Below are 16,453 nucleotides of genomic sequence, written 5' to 3'. Positions count from 1 at the left end.
CCCTGGCAACCACCAATCTATTTTCTGTCTCTGTAGAATTGCCTATTCACTCCAGTTAGCTTTTTCATCCATCTGGAATCTATTTTCACGTGTGGTGTAGAGTTCTAACTTTTTTTTCACAAATGGAAAAAAATTGTCAGTTGTCAATAAAAGTCTAATTGAGTAAACAAATGATAAATAGCCCAGAGAATTATAGGAATTAAGAAGCAGAAGCAATTGCTTATGAGTACGTAGTAGAGAAGGCTGCATGGAGCTGAAGGAGTTGCAGCATGAGTGTGGTTTGGAAAGATGAAAGAGGGAGGAAAGAAGAGGAGTGGCAGGGGGAAGATGTGGGAAAACCCACAGTGAGCTCAGAGCAGGTCCAGGAGTCCAGTCTCTCTGAGGCAGCTCAGATGTATAAGAAATCACCACCTGGAAGGCCGGAAAAGGTAACCTGGATACAGGCTGTGAGTGACATCCTTAAACATGAGTCTGAGAATTTCTGTTTAAATCACAGAGCAATATGAAGGTTTTTACAATGGAAATGAAGTAGGGAATGTATTAAAGAATATGAAAAATTTGGACCTTCTTTGCACAGATGGAGAATCAGCAGTGGCTTCTCTTGGTCCTCTTGCAGCTCCTCGTATGGCCCTCACTGGTTGTGAAAACTTACTGAATAATTATCCCTTTGTTCCTCATCTGTGTTTGGGAAAGAGAGAGCTCTTTCTAGCTTTGGGATCCAGGGATTTCTGGCATGGAAGATAAGTTGTAGATTTGAAACAATAGTAGCAGCTAACATCTGTCAAGCTCTGATTCTGTACCAGGTCCTGTTCTAAGCACTTCATCTGTTTAGTTACATCTGCTCATCAATTCTAAGAGATAGTTGCTATTACTATCAGCCCCTTCTACAAATTACGGAACCAGAATCTAGCAGTTCAGTGACTTTCCCACAGTCACACAGCTGATAAGGGTGAAACCAGGAGAGGAACTCAGTATGTTCTCTTTCTCCTCCTCTTCCTCCACCTCTTTTTCCTTCTTGCTTTCTCTTTCCCTCCCTCCCTCCTCTCTTTCCCTCCTTCCCTCCCTCCTCCTCTCCCTCTCTCCCTTCCTTTCTCTCTCTCTTTCTTTCCCCCTCGCTCTGAGGGAAGTAGCCAGTAAGAAACCGCAGCCTGCCAAAGAACACATGAGTGAACCTAGAATTGGATTCTCTAGTTCCAGTCAAGCCTGAAAACGACTGGAGACCCAGCCAGCAGCACCGATGAACTCAACCTGCAGAGTATTTATAAAACTGTCATTAAAAACAAACAAACAAACAAACAAACAACCAAAAACACCAACAACAACACTCCTAAATCTGGGAAATGAACTAGGGGTGGGGCTGAATGGGTGACAGGCACTGAGGGGGGCACTTGATGGGATGAGCACTGGGTGTTATTCTATATGTTGTAAATTGAACACCAATAAAAATAAATTTATTATTAAAAAATATGGACAAGGAAGGAAAGTATAATAGAAACTTTGCTAGTTTAACAAAAGAAAAAAAAACAAAACAAAATCCCTTTCTTGTAAACTTATGGACAGGTCTTTGTGGCTGTTGGAGTTTAGTTTTTATATACACAGAGTTATCAGATGTTATTTATAAAACTTAGTTTTAAAAAAGATAAACTGGTAGGACAGTTTGGGACACTTTGTGTCAGAACCACCTAGCTACATCATTTCTGCATTTCTAACCCTCAGAAGCTGCATGGGATGATAAAGCTTATGGTTTCAGCCTGCTACATTTTGGGGATAATTTGTTACACAGCAGTAGCTAACTAATACATCCCCTGAAAATGGCTTGACTAAAGTGAAATTTAGCGTAGGAAATCATGGGACTTTTATAGAGCCCAACTTTAGGAAAGAGCTGAGCCTCCCACAAAATCAGTCAGCCACTCCCTCTAGCTTTTTGGAATGGCTCGCCTCTTGTGTCTGCTGTGTACTGTTTCTCAATTCTGTATATTGATTTCTCATTGTTCTTGCTTCTCAAGAACAGTTTTGTGTGTGGTATGGGGTTACTGTTGAACCATGGCTGCCCTGACTCCATGTGTTTTTACACAGGGCTCTAAAAGTCTAATTCAGTCCCCAGGGTCCATAACACATTCTCAAGAAAACTCAGCTTGAAACAAATTGTCTTTTATTTTTAAGATTTTATTTATTTATTCATGAGAAACACAGAGAGAGAGAGAGAGGCAGAGACATAGGCAGAGGCAGAAGCAGGCTCCCCATGGGGAGCTTGATGCAGGACTTGATCCCAAGACTCCAGGATCACCTCCTGAGCTGAAGGCAGGCACTCAACCACTGAGCCACCTAGGCGTCCCCGAATCAAATTGTCTATCATGACAATCCATTGTGACCCAAGGCCAGGTCATGTGGCTCTGCTAGTTTCCTTTGTCCATGTTGAAAATGGGCAGATTATGCTAAAATAAAACATTGCAGGCAAATTGATTACTACTTTCCAAGTACGCTGAGAAATTATTTATTAGCAACAATGAAATACATTAGGACATTTATTTTAATCTTTTGTATAAGGCAGAAGTCTTTTAAGAGGTAAATAGTTGCCCTTAATTTATCTGATTGTAAAGTTTGTTTTCTCATTTTCAGCATTCATGAGATAGGAACACACCTGCAATTTTATGCACCAGTTACTATGTTGGATAATACTGTGCTAAAGAGAACAGGTTTCCTGGGGGAAGAGCACTGTTTCTGTGTGGGTGCTTAAGTTAGCAGGATATAGTTTGTAAAAATTTCATGTCTTGGAAGGCAAAATATCAAATACAGTCGACCAGAGAAGGGAGACAGTCAGATGGACCTAAATTTGCATCCTGAACTTATAACTAAATGATTAAGGACTTCACTGAGACTCCATCTCCTCTCGGTAAAATGGACTTAGTCATTATTTCCACAGATGCTGGGAAGAAGTAGATGCATTGGCATATATGATATGCATAACCCAGTACCCGCCATGTGTTAGGAACTTAATAAAAACACGGTCATTACTATGTTTGAGAAATATTTTTCAGCTCCTCAAAACAGGGATCAATTTCTGAACTCATTGTTTTCATGGGAAAATGGTAAGAGTGTTCAATGCCTGCTACTTTTGCCTTGAAGATTTAGGGCTGGTCTTGAGAAAATAAGTGAGCTACACATTCTACCTCTATCATGATCATTTTTGCAACTCTATGAAATAGCAGGTCAGGTGGAAACAGTCTCAGTGGAGGGCTGCATGATGGGCCAGACGGGGAAATGGAGACAGCATGGAGCCTTAAGGCTCGTGGCAGTCATTGATGGGCCTGAAGACCTTTCCTCCTCCTGTTCATCTAAGTGCAAATTCTACGCATCCTTCTAGGGTACTTTTAAATGCCACCTCTTATAAGCCTTCTCAGATTCTTCCTGGTTTCAAGGGTGCTCTTTCTCTTCTGGTCCCTTACATTCCCTCCATGCCCATGTGGTACTTTGATTCACCACATGTCTAGCCCCTACTGTGGGTCAGCACTGCTGGCTGTTGAGACAATGGCATGAGCTAGACCAGCCAGCTTCTTTATCTCTTAGAGATGCCATCACTGGCATCCTCACCATCAGCCCTGGGGACAGATGGCACATGCTTTATCTCAGCTGCTCCCACAAGCTCTCCTGCAGACCTTCCTTCCGTTGTTGAGGGTAAGTGGTGCTTTGGGACTCAGTTCTGTTTTCTTTTGCAGGCAATTACACTGTAGCAACCATAAAGGTTTAGGAGGCAGCCTTCTATATTACAATGAAAAAGATAAAGGTTTTGGAGTCTATTTGAGTCCTACCCTGAGCGCATCAGAACTGTGAAAATTGCAGCACTTTAGTGGATCTTTAGAACTCTGTGTCCTCATCTGTACAGGGAGATGATTCCCACCTTTACAGATAATCGTGAGACCTAGATATCAGAGTAGAGCATCAAGACCTAGTATTCACTGGCTAAGTGGAGCTAGTACTTTCCATTTTACATTATTTATTCATATCATTTCATTTAGCCAAATATTTACTGAAAGCCGACTTTGTCCCATTCCAGTCAATGCTGAAGGCACTAAAGGTACAGCAGTGAACAAAGAAGGTAAAGTCCCCGGTTGCATGGAGTTGAAATCCTCAGTGCTGGGAGACAGACGATAAACAAATGTGTCTGGTGGTAGCAAACATAATGAAAATGGGAAAACTGCCAGAAAGAACCAGGAGAAAGGAGAGTGGTGCAGCAGGTATTTTATAGAGAGCCCTCTGGGAAGGCCTCCTGGATGGGCTAGCATTGGAGCCAACCCTGGAATGAAGTGGTGGTGAGGGGGGTTGGAACCCAGAGTCACATAAGCTTCAGGTACAGGGAATTATGATATGCAAAGATGCAAAGAGCTGGGAGAGGGGAGGAGGTAGAATGGTGGAGATTGAGGAACAGTGAGGAGAATAGTGAGGCTGGGATGGAGAGAGGTGGCAGACTCTGATTTAGGAAGGAGACATTTACTCAAAAGTATTATTGCTATGGCCAAGTCGAAAAAGGGTGTTGCCTGTATTCTCCTCTAGGATTTTGATGGAATCTTGCCTCACACTTAGATCTTTCATCCATATTGAGTTTATCTTTGTGTATGGTGTAAGAGAATGGTCTAGGTTTATTCTTCTGTATGTGGATGTCCAATTTTCCCAGCACCATTTATTGAAGAGACTGTCTTTTTTTCCAGTGGATAGTCTTTCCTGCTTTGTTGAGTATTAGTTGGCCACAGAGTTGAGGGTCCACTTCTGGATTCTCTATTCTGTTCCATTGATCTATGTGTCTGTTTTTGTGCCAGTACCACACTGTCTTGATGACCACAGCTTTGTAGTACAACCTGAAATCTGGCATTGTGATGCCCCCAGATATGGTTTTCTTTTTTAAAATTCCCCTGGCTATTCGGGGTCTTTTCTGATTCCACACAAATCTTAAGATGATTTGTTCCAACTCTCTGAACAAAGTCCATGGTATTTTGATAGGGATTGCATTAAATGTGTAAATTGCCCTGGGTAACATTGACATTTTCACAATATTAGTTCTTCTAACCCATGAGCATGGAATATTTTTCCATCTCTTTGTGTCTTCCTCCATTTCTTTCAGAAGTGTTCTGTAGTTTTTAGGGTATAGATCCTTTACCTCTTTGGTTAGGTTTATTCCTAGGTATCTTATGCTTTTGGGTGCAATTGTAAATGGGATTGACTCCTTAATTTCTCTTTCTTCAGTCTCATTGTTAGTGTATAGAAATGCCACTGACTTCTGGGCATTGATTTTGTATCCTGCCACGCTGCCAAATTGCTGTATGAGTTCTAGCAATCTTGGGGTGGAGGCTTTTGGATTTTCTATGTACAGTATCATGTCATATGTGAAGAGGGAGAATTTGACTTCTTTGCCAATTTGAATGCTTTTTATTTCTTTTTGTTGCCTGATTGCTGAGGCTAGGACTTCTAGTACTATGTTGAATAGCAGTGGTGAGAGTTGGCCACAGCAACTTCTTGCAAGATACATCCATGAAGGCAAGGGAAACAAAAGCAAAAATGAATTATTGGGACTTAATAAAGATAAAAAGCTTCTGCACAGCAAAAGATACAGTCAACAAAAACTAAAAGACAACCTATAGAATGGGAAAAAATACTTGCAAATGACATATCAGATAAAGAGCTAGTATCCAACATCTATAAAGAACTTATTAAACTCAACAGCAAAGAAACAAACAATCCAATCATGAAATGGGCAAAAGACATGAAGAGAAATCTCACAGAGGAAGACATAGACATGGCCAACAAGCACATGAGAAAATGCTCCGCATCACTTGCCATCAGGGAAATACAAATCAAAACCACAATGAGATCCCACCTCACACCAGTGAGAATGGGGAAAATTAACAAGGCAGGAAACCACAAATGTTGGAGAGGATGCGGAGAAAAGGGAACCCTCTTACACTGTTGGTGGGAATGTGAACTGGTGCAGCCACTCTGGAAAACTGTGTGGCGGTTCCTCAAAGAGCTAAAAATAGACCTGCCCTATGACCCAGCAATTGCACTGCTGGAGATTTACCCCAAAGATACAGATGCAGTGAAACGCCAGGATACCTGCACCCTAATGTTTATAGCAGCAATGGCCACAATAGCCAAACTGTGGAAGGAGCCTCGGTGTCCATCAAAAGATGAATGGATAAAGAAGACGTGGTCTGTGTATACAATGGAATAGTACTCAGCCATTAGAAATGACAACTACCCATCATTTGCTTCAATGTGGATGGAACTTATTATTATGCTGAGTGAAATAAGTCAATCAGAGAAGGACAAACATTATATGATCTCATTCATTTGGGGAATATAAAAAAATAGTGAAAGGCATAAAGGGGAAAGGAGAGAAAATGAGTGAAAATATCAGTGAGGGTGACAAAACATGAGAGACACCTAACTCTGGGAAACGAACCAGGGGTGGTGGAAGGGGAAGTGGGCAGGGGTTGGGGTGACTGGGTGACGGGTGCTGGGGGGGCACTTGGCGGGATGAGCATTGGGTGTTATGCTATATGTTGGGAAGTTGAACTCCAATAAAATTTTTTTTAAAGTATTATTGCAAGAGAGGAACAGACTATCATCATAGGAAAATGTTATGATCATAAAACCTATAAGTGTCTCAGGAGTGAGGCACAAAGGGGTTTTATTTTAAAGAAGAGTAAAGCAGGCTAGGAAGAGCCCGGTGTGGGGAAGTGGGGTGGAAGGATGGTGGATCTGACAGTGGATCAGAGAACGCTTCACCCTGAGGACAGCCTGTTCTACGAAGGGGCTGTGTACTGATTCAGGCTGAGGGTGGGCCAGAGATCCAGGGCCTGGAGGACTGCAGAAGCATAACCAAAGCTTGGCTAACAAGCATTTTTGCTCCAGTTGAGCAGCAGGGGCAAGCCATTCAGTTAATAATGTTGTGAGGCAGAGAGTAGAATTTGGAGGGTCTGTACCTGGTCTTGCCATAGAAAAACAAGGGGCAGGAGGCCTTGGTGCATCTTATTTAAGTCCTAGGGGGAGGCCAGTGCTTTGCAGTGCACTGTTTTCTGGAATACAGAGGGTCAGGCCATTTCTTAACCTTGACTGTTTTCCTGGATTACAGGGTTTAGGTGAAATGCAACATCTTCAGGCCTTTAGATTTTTTTTTTCCATGTGAGAAATGAAATGAATGACATGTGACCTATTAACACATGGCCTGTAATTTTGGAGTTTCATCTGAAAAGGCTCCACTCAAAGAAAGTTTAGCTGCCTGTCACTCCTGGATCCCCAGGCTCTGGCTTCTCTTCCCTCTAGCCCACACAAGAGCACTCCCCCTATAACCAATGAACTCCCATACCAGCAGAGGCAGAAACTGTGTTGAAGACTTGGGTAACCCACCAGATACGGACGTACCTTGAGGAGGGCTGAACATGGTGTCTGCTGTTCATTCAGTTCCCCAAATGCCATCAAATGAGCACAGTTTCTGATTTATCTAGGATCCACTCAGGTCTTTCCTCCAATAATCACACAATTCACCAAATTCAAACTGGTGCCTTAACATGAGTTAAGGCTTAACTTAACGCTTCCTCAAGCGTGACCATGGGAAAAGCCCCAAGAAAGTTACTTTTAGGCTTCAAGTCTTAAAGGATCGGCAAACTATGGCCAGAAGGCCAAACTAGCCCAATTTTTATAAGTACGGTTGTATTGGCAAGCAGCCACACTCATTTATTTACGTGCTGTGTCTGTCTGCTTTCACACTCCAGGGCAGGGTTGAATAGGTGCAATAGAGCCCATATGGCCTGCAAAGCCTAAAATATTTACTATCTGGCTTTTTACAGAAGAAAAGCAGCTGACTCCTATTTCAACGGTTGGCCCATTGTGCGGTTGATTGCCTGTACAGTATATTGCAGGGAGCGCTTTATTCTAGAAATCTCTAGGCCCTTCTTCTTACTTAAGATCACCAGAGATTGCCATAATCTGGTCCACCTGAGAGGGAGGAGAACTCTTCTGCATTCAGAACTTTTTACGGTGTCCAGGGTCTGCCTAACTTCCACCTTGCTTGCTTTCTACCCAAGCCTACTTTTATTAGAGAGCTTTGCTCTTGTCTCAGGACTCTGGATCCCTTGTCTCTCCCGTGAGCTCTCTCTCTCAGTGAAAGCTCGGTGAGTCTTCTGTGCACCTTTGGTACCTCACAGGTGGTGCTCCTTCGTGGGGGGCATTATCAGGGAGTTGCTTTGCAGAATAAAAACTCCTATGTTAAAGGCTTCCATTTCTGGTCTCTTTTACTTTGACCCAAAGCAATCATCATTTATGAAATTCTTTCCATAGCTTACTGTAGCATCTAAATCTTTTTGTTTTTTGTTTTGTTTATGATTATAAAAAGGTATAGATTTTATAGAAAATTTTAAATGTACAGAAACGTATTTAAAAGAAAAATGACATATTTGTATTTTAGCATGTCTTAATTGCATATTTTTCTTAGATATTTAAAAAAATTGATAATCATGATGAAGATGCCATTGGATAAACCTTTCTATTTTGATTTTTCAAGCATTTTCCATTATTATTAAATACCTTGGTAAAAGAATTTTTAGTGAATGTATATAAAATTCCATTTTACAGATATGCTAAGATTTATTAATTTCTCTAATTATGATACTCAGGCAGCTTTTCTTTTTTGATCTAATAAGGAGTCCCATAATTTACATTTATGTATGAATCTCTGCCCTTATTTGCATTCTTTCTTTACAATAGCATTCTAGAAATGGAATCACCTGGACAAATAGTAGGAATCTTATGAGCACTCTTTATAGTTACCATCAAATTGCTTTCCTAGAAGTATATTTCAATTTATACTCCCTTAGCCCTTATAATTTTTATATCTGCTAATAGGTTAAAATGTTATTTTATTTTAATTAACATTTATTTGAACTGATAATATTGAGCATCTGTTTATGTGCTGGCTACTCATTTCTATTCCATCCCCTATAATACTTTCATTATAATTTGTTCCCCAGTATTAAAAATCAAAGTGACCCAGGTCCTAAGCCTGGCTCATCCATTTTCCATCTGTGCAGTGTTGGGAAGTATCTTTGGCTTTGCAAGCCTCAGTTTTCTTATCAGTAAAATGGGAATGTGTATATGTACTGCCCTGTTGTGACAATCAAGAGTGCCAAGCACCATGTGTGGTATATAGGGATTCTTGGAAATTTTGGGGATTATGAGGGTTGAGAGAGAACCTCTCTGATCCCATGTCTAGAGTTTCTCATGCCTTTGGTTGATTTAAATTTGTTTTTAGTAAGTATACAAAAGTAACAAAAAGAAGACAACCATAACCAAGATAAATGACCACAATTGCATGTAGTGCTGAAAAATCCAACAGATGGAGGGTGTGTTACCTGCACAGATGGTGTGCTAGGGACTAAAATACAGAGATGAATGGAGGCTGCATCATACCAGCACTGCAGCTTGGGCTCTGGCCAATTGTGGATATGAATGGAACTCTGCTGCTTAATCAGCACGTGGCAAGCAAGTTCATCACTCTGTATCACAAGTTCATCACTCTGAGGTGTCCCTACATATGTCATAATCTCCCCAAGCATCCTTGCCACATACTGGCAGAGCTCCCATGCCTTCCCCAATCATTTGGGGGATCGCTGTGGTGAGAATAGGTCAGCCTGCCCTGCAGCAACCTTCTCTGTTTTTGCTGGTTGAAACACCACGGTGGGTCTCTGCCACTGTGCTTATCCCCCTAACTCCCGCCTCCCTGATGATTGCTCCCCCTCTTTATTTTCCAAAGCATCAGCACCCCAAGGCTGCTGTGTAATAGAGCTTAACATAGGGAAAAGGGAAAGAGAGATTTGGACACAAAATAATCTAAAATTTAATAGATGTCATTAAAATTTCCTGGTCTGTCCCTGGTCCCAGGGAATTTCTTCCTGATGGTTTTTCTATGGAATTTCTCTGACTTTTCCAGGTGAAGACAGGTTCTTTTTTTCTTTTCTTCTACAGCAGGTGTTTTAAAGCTTAGGCCTATTGACATTTTGGGTGGAATAATTTGTTGCGGAAGCTCTCCTGTACACTGCAGGATGTTTGGCAAAATCCCTGGCTTCTACCCACTAGACAACAATTGTGCCTCTCTGCCCATTCCCATTGCGATTACTGAAAATGACTCCAGGCATTCCCAAATGTCCCCTTGGGAGTCAGATCACACCTGGTTGAGAACTACTGCTTTAAAATTGCCTTTCCTTATGTCCCTTTTCTTTCATTCTTGGGTTCCCTAGACTCCTTACTCCTCCATGTCATCCATGACAAAATTTTTGATACTTCATTATGTAGAACAATTTAATTTCTATCATTGCTCTCATGTTAGGCTCCTGCCTTGACTTTGTGGTTGCAAAGAAACTTCACTGAGGTATTTGTTTTGACTAAACAAAAAAGTTATCTGTTGAGCCTCCATCCTTAACAATACAAAGAATGTGCAGATTATAGGCCTTTCTTTAACTTATCCTAGACCAAATTAATAGTGGAAGGTCCTTATGCACCCTGCCAAGGTCATGGTTGTGTGTATGTGTCTGTTTCTATTTGTTTTCCTCCTTCTGGCTATTAAACAGAAAGGTTGACCTAGAGGTTTCTGAGGGTCTTTCCAGCAACTATACTCTAACTGAAATTCAAAATTTGGTTTAGATATTTGCTATTTTCAGGAGCACTTACTAAGCATCCAAAAGTTCCCCATACCTAAAATCTTACCCTTTTATAATCTGGCTCTTTCCTCTGAAAGTTGTAATTCCATTCAATATACTTCACCTGTGGGTCTCCATGGGTCTTCCTTCCGTGGGCCCTGCAGCAGAGAACAGTGTCAGTGGTCGTCCCTCTGCTTTGAACCCTAGGATCCATTTCTCCATGTGTATTTCTGTATTTGGTTAATGTATTTCTGCTGGCAGGAATGATAAAAAGTGTAAAGCCATGAGCTTTAAAAAGTGCATTTTCAGAGTCTGCTACATGAATGAGAGGAAAGGCTGGGGAGGGGGTGGGAGTCAAAGCTGTAGGATGCTTCTTGACAATGAACAGCCTCTTTCCTTTGTCTTGTCTGAGTTTAGATAGCTGGAGTGAGGCTGCACCTGTAATTCCCTTGGAAAGACCCTGTAACAATCAAACGCACATCAGGATCCTGGTGGCATTTTCCAATTCACGGGTGTTTGTTCCTTTCCTCAATTTCACACCATTATTCCCACTTACAGAGCTTTCCCCTACATTGTTATCATTCCATTTTTTAGAAAAGTGGATCTGTGCATTATGGACTCCTTCTGCCATCTTCTCTCCAATACACTTAGGAGCCGTAGGCTCTCTGACAGCCAGGGCTGCACCTACTGAGGCGGTGCTACATTTCAAGAGCTGTCTGCGCCAAAGCACCCCTTCACTTTCCACCCAGAGGAGGGTCTCCTGTGGCCTGAGGCAGTTTCTTCCCTTTCTAAAAATATGCAAACATACCTTCTCTTTCCTGAATAGGATGGCGATGTTTAATCAGAGAATTAAGGAAGGTTGAAACAGCAATGCTTTCTTCAGATCACCAGGGTAGCTTCTTAAGATTAATTATGCATGTGCTGGGTGCCTGTTTCTGTGCTCAACTCGGAACATGCAGTGTTTCATTTATCACTGTAGCATTCTATCAAATTGGTGCTATTATTCTTATCCCTATTTTATAGGTGAGGATACTGAAGCTTAAGAAAAATAAGTGTCATTTACCTATGATGGACTGCTATTCACCAAAAAGGGGAAAGACTCCTACATTTTTCTATGCCATGGGTGATGGATAAGCCTCAAAAACATTATGCTAAATATGTCAGACACAAGAGACCTCATATTGCACAATTTCATTTGTGGAAGTGTCCAGAAAAGGTAAATTTATAAAGACTGGAAATAGATTTATTTATAGAGACAGAAAATAGTGGCTACTTGGAGCTAAGATTGGGAATGGGGAGTAACTATAAATGGGAATGAAAGTTCTCATTGGAGAGGTGAGAATGTTTTAGAATTGCTTTACGGCTGAAGGTTGCACCTGTTGGTAAAGTTACCAAGTCATTGATTCGTGCACTTGAAGTGTGAATTTATGACATATGCATTATAATTCAACAAAAATTTTAAAGCTGCAAAGAAAGGGAAGAAAGAAGGAAGGTGGGGATGGAGGAGGAAGCAAAGGAGTCTTGTGGGAAAGAGCAGAACCCACATGTAAACCTGGGTCTGCATGTGTCTGGAGGCCCTGGTACTTCTCTCTACTTGATTGTTTCTCTTGTTCTGTAGTTTCTCTTCCAGTTCCCCTGACCTTTCTCCTTTCTTTCTTCTCTCTCTTGAACCTAAAGGTTTGCTACCTTTTGTTCACCTTGATCCTTTTTACAGGCTGACTCCCATGTACCAGGCCACTGTAGCCCACTTACAAGGAGATTTGGGCATCCAGAACCATTTTTCATTATTACTCTGGACTTCTTGACTGCATCCATTTGAATTAAGTTGTGCTGTGAATCTAGCCTGGTCTCTTTCCCTTAGCCTGGTCCTTTCTGCAGGTATATTTTGGCCTTGCAGGTTTGTCATTTGGCAATCTGTGAGATGTGGGGTGCCCTTCTTATCTGCCTCCATGTGCCCTTGGCTGTTCTGTGCAACCTCTGGGCTCTCAGGACATGTATGTGGCCTCTGCAGTCTTGGCCAGCACCTGTGTGTGGCCTGCCTAGGGCTGCTGGAAAGAGGGACAGCCAGTTCTGACAGCATCTGATTTTAATTCTTTAATCTGAGCTAAGACAAAAGTAATGTGTGGGAATCAAAAATAGATGTGAAGGAGAGCTTTAAAACTATCACTTAGAACTGGGCCCTTAGAGTCTGGTCCTGAGAGGGAGTTCAGCTGGCTTTGGAGACGTGCCGTGGCAGCCTTCAGCACCACCCAAGCTCAGCTTTGAGAAGTTCTGATGTGCCAAGCTGCAACCGATTCTCAAGTGACACCCTCAAATTGAGCATTTGTAGAAAGTGGCTGATGTCAGGGCACCTGTGTGTCTCAGATGGTTAAGCGTACAACTTTTGATTTTGGCTCAGGTCATGATCTCAGGGTTGTGAGCGCGAGCCCAGCATTGGGCTCCCTGCTCAATATGGACTCTGCTTGAGATTCTCTCTCTCTCTCTTCCTCTGTCCCCCTCCTGCTCCCGTTCTCTCTATATAAAATAAATAAATCTTTTTTTTTTTTAAAGTGGCTGATGTCCTCAGCAGATGTAATGTTCCCTAACATGACTGAAATTGTCAACCTCTTCCATGTGTCAGATAAAAAGACACATTTAATTTAGAGAACGCAACAAGCTAAGTAATGCAGCATTCACTGTTAGCACCAGTGATTAAACTGTGTTCATAGCATTGATTTTGACAGCATTTACTATTATCTTTATCCTGGAACTACCTATTTCTAAACGGAATGGGCATCTACCTGGCACATCTTCATTTGTCAAGCTCTTTCCAGGAAATTTGAAAAGGATTTTACTTCCTCGACAGTGGGGGAATCCTGATGAATTTTTGAAATGGTTGGATAAAGATCTTCGATGTTATAGACTTTAATTTTGAATGTCTGGGAGATAGCATTTATTTTCTATACCACTGGCATTACATTTGGGCTCAATGTGAGTTTCTCCTGCAGAACCACAAGGTCAAATTGAAGTGAGATGAGATGGAGGAGCCTGGTTTTGTTAGCAACATGTATGATGATGACAATAATTTCCTGATTGGTACAGAGTGGTGCTGCAGGATGTGGCAGGAGTGCATTATCAAACCAATTCTCCTCTTAGAATGCATGCACCTGGGCTTTAAACAAAAGTCCTTTTGAGTCTCCTTCACCCTGACCCCTTCTGAATTTTACTGGCTGTGTAACAGGCAAGCTCCAGTGAGACTATTTTCTCTAAGCAGAATATGCAATGATGAAAATATGGTTTTCATGCAATGAAATATGGTTTTCATGCAATGATGAAAATATGGTAATTGATGATTTTATTTTTTTATGTGTAGGTCCATTTTACTTATTCCAATTACTAGCTATATAAGTGACATAGTGATATTAGGTTTTACTATGGCTAAAATTAAGGCCCATTCTGGCACCAAGCCACAATAGCCTATGTTCTTGTCTCTTAACTAAGATGACCTTCTCTCCTATGGAATAGTCTTTCTCTTTTGGCTTCAGTCCCAATGGCCAATGCATCTGGAAGCTATAGAATACAGTCTGCCAGTGCATTGGGCTGGGACTGGCTTATTTTGGACTTTGATTAATGGGCTCTTTAATCTGCCATGATGGTCAAATGGCTATAATGGGAAGATTGCCCTAATGTCTTGTGGGGACTGAACATCTAGAGGATTCACAAGTTTACTGCTCCTACATCAGGGCTACTGGGATCAGCCTGTTGCCAAATGGAACCAGTAGTTGGAAACAGGTGATGAAAGCATGCCTTACAGAAAAATGCCATAGCTTCCTTTCAGTGGTACTTGGAGAGTGAGAGCATCCAGTTTTGTTCACTAAGCAGGTGCCTGGCTTAGTGCCTGACTATCAGCAAGGCTGGTGTGGAGATGGCCGAAAGTATAGCCAGGCTGCTCCCAGCACATCAGATTCTTTTCGAGGTCTCAGAACCAAAGGAAAATTGCCGAATTGCCAGTGTGTAGCTTGTTGACATGCTAAGCTTTGCACTGCTTAACATCCTGTGCTGTGAAAGGGTGTTCTTTGAAGTAACAACCTTTTAAAATTATTAGTGCTGTGCCCAGGCAGCTATCATTTTCTTAGAAATGTCACTCTTCACCTTTATTCGAATGATACTGCACTTTTAACAATAAATGGCACAAATCTGTTCAAGCAAAAAGAAAAAAAATAGGAAGAAGAAATCAAGAAGAAAATAAAAAAATAAAACAATTAGAAAAAAAGAGTGACCAGCTTTAAAAGAGATTTTTCTCCATGGAGGTGAAGGCTTTTTCAGGAATCTGGTGGGAATGTAATTTGGAAGAAGCACCTGTACAGGTGCTTCCTAGAAAGGATTTAGAAACATGGAAGAAAACAAGATCAATCAAGAAAAGGGAGGTAAGGGGATCCCTGGGTGGCTCAGCGGTTCAGCCTTCGGCTCAGGGGGAGATCCTGGAGACCCGGGATCGAGTCCCAAGTCGGGCTCCCTGCTTCTCCCTCTGCCTGTGTCCCTGCCTCTCTCTCTCTCTATCATGAATGAATAAATAAATAAAATCTTAAAAAAAAAAAGAAAAGGGAGGTAACAAATTTGATAGGTCCAGTGCCGCTGTTTACTCTGGTCTATAATCTCTCATCTTCTGTGGTGGGACTGTGTCTTCTGCAAATCTACACCTGGCCTGTAGCATAGTGTCTAGGGCCTAGGAGAAGCACAGTGTTTGGTGTATGAAGAAATGAACCTTTCCAGTAGAGTAAAGGTACTTGACCTTGTACACTAAACAATTCCCAGGCCTCTGGTTGACCTACAAAGACCAAGCAAATTTGAGTTGAGGATATGATCCTGGCTGGGAAATAAACCACTTTTATACTACGACAAATAATGCTGCATATGAAAGCATGCCACACTTAGTGGCTTAACACAGCAACTGTTTGTTGAGTTAATGACTTGGAGGGTTGAAAGTTTAAGTTGGCCTCAATGGGGCAGGTCATATGGTCAAGGCTGGGATCTCTTATGTGCTTGGTTTCCTCACCTGCAGGCCAGGTAGGTGGCTCTGCTTCTGGAGGTTAGCTGTATAGTCAGCAGGGAGTGTTGACTGGGCCATGTGTCTTTCATCTTCCTTCTTGCTTGCTTGTCCATGTGACAGCAACGGGCTTCTGAGAGGGAAGCAGATGCTATAGACTGACTGTATCCTTCCCCAAATTCAATATGGTGAAACGCTACCTCCCAGTGTGATGATACTAGGAGATAAGGCCTTTGGAATGTGATTAGGTCACAAAGGCAGAGCCTTCATGAATAAGATTAATGCCCTTATAAAAGAGATCCCTTCCACTACAAGAGGACACAGAGAGAAAATGCCTGTCTATGAATTAGGAAGTGAACTCTAATCAGACACTTTTTTGAGCCACCTAGTCAATGGTATTCTGTTATAGCAGCCCAAATGGACTAAGAAAGTAGGGAATGTACAGGTTTTCTAAGGACTACATCAGAATGGGCAATATCGCTTCTAGCACATTGTATTAGCCATTCCAGATTCGAAGGGCGGTGAAATAGACTTTATCTCTTAATGGGAATACCTGCAAACTCACACTGCAAAGGGATGCAGATATAGGAAGGTAAATAATTATGGTTATTATTTTATTTATTTTAAGATTTATTTATTTATGATAGACATAGAGAGGCAGAGATACAGGAGGAGGGAGAAGCAGGCTCTGTGCAGGAGCCTGACGTGGGACTCGATCCCAGGTCTCCAGGATCATGCCCTG

The 16,453-nt window shown here is 41.8% G+C and overlaps 1 long non-coding RNA gene across 1 annotated transcript; it reads right to left on the bottom strand.

Annotated features, from left to right (window-relative positions):
* Positions 1–2,187: 2,187 nt before the first annotated feature.
* Positions 2,188–15,936, bottom strand: LOC112672337 (uncharacterized). Its single transcript, XR_003144209.2, has 3 exons — positions 15,721–15,936; positions 10,753–10,843; positions 2,188–2,435 (listed from the first exon to the last, which is right to left on the bottom strand). It is a non-coding gene; the product is annotated as an uncharacterized LOC112672337 (long non-coding RNA).
* Positions 15,937–16,453: the final 517 nt, after the last annotated feature.

The sequence above is a fragment of the Canis lupus genome, chromosome 28, assembly GCF_003254725.2.
Source record: "Canis lupus dingo isolate Sandy chromosome 28, ASM325472v2, whole genome shotgun sequence".
NCBI lineage: Eukaryota > Metazoa > Chordata > Mammalia > Carnivora > Canidae > Canis > Canis lupus.
Note: the sequence above shows the minus strand (reverse complement) of the source record. Positions and strands in the feature narration are given on the sequence as shown.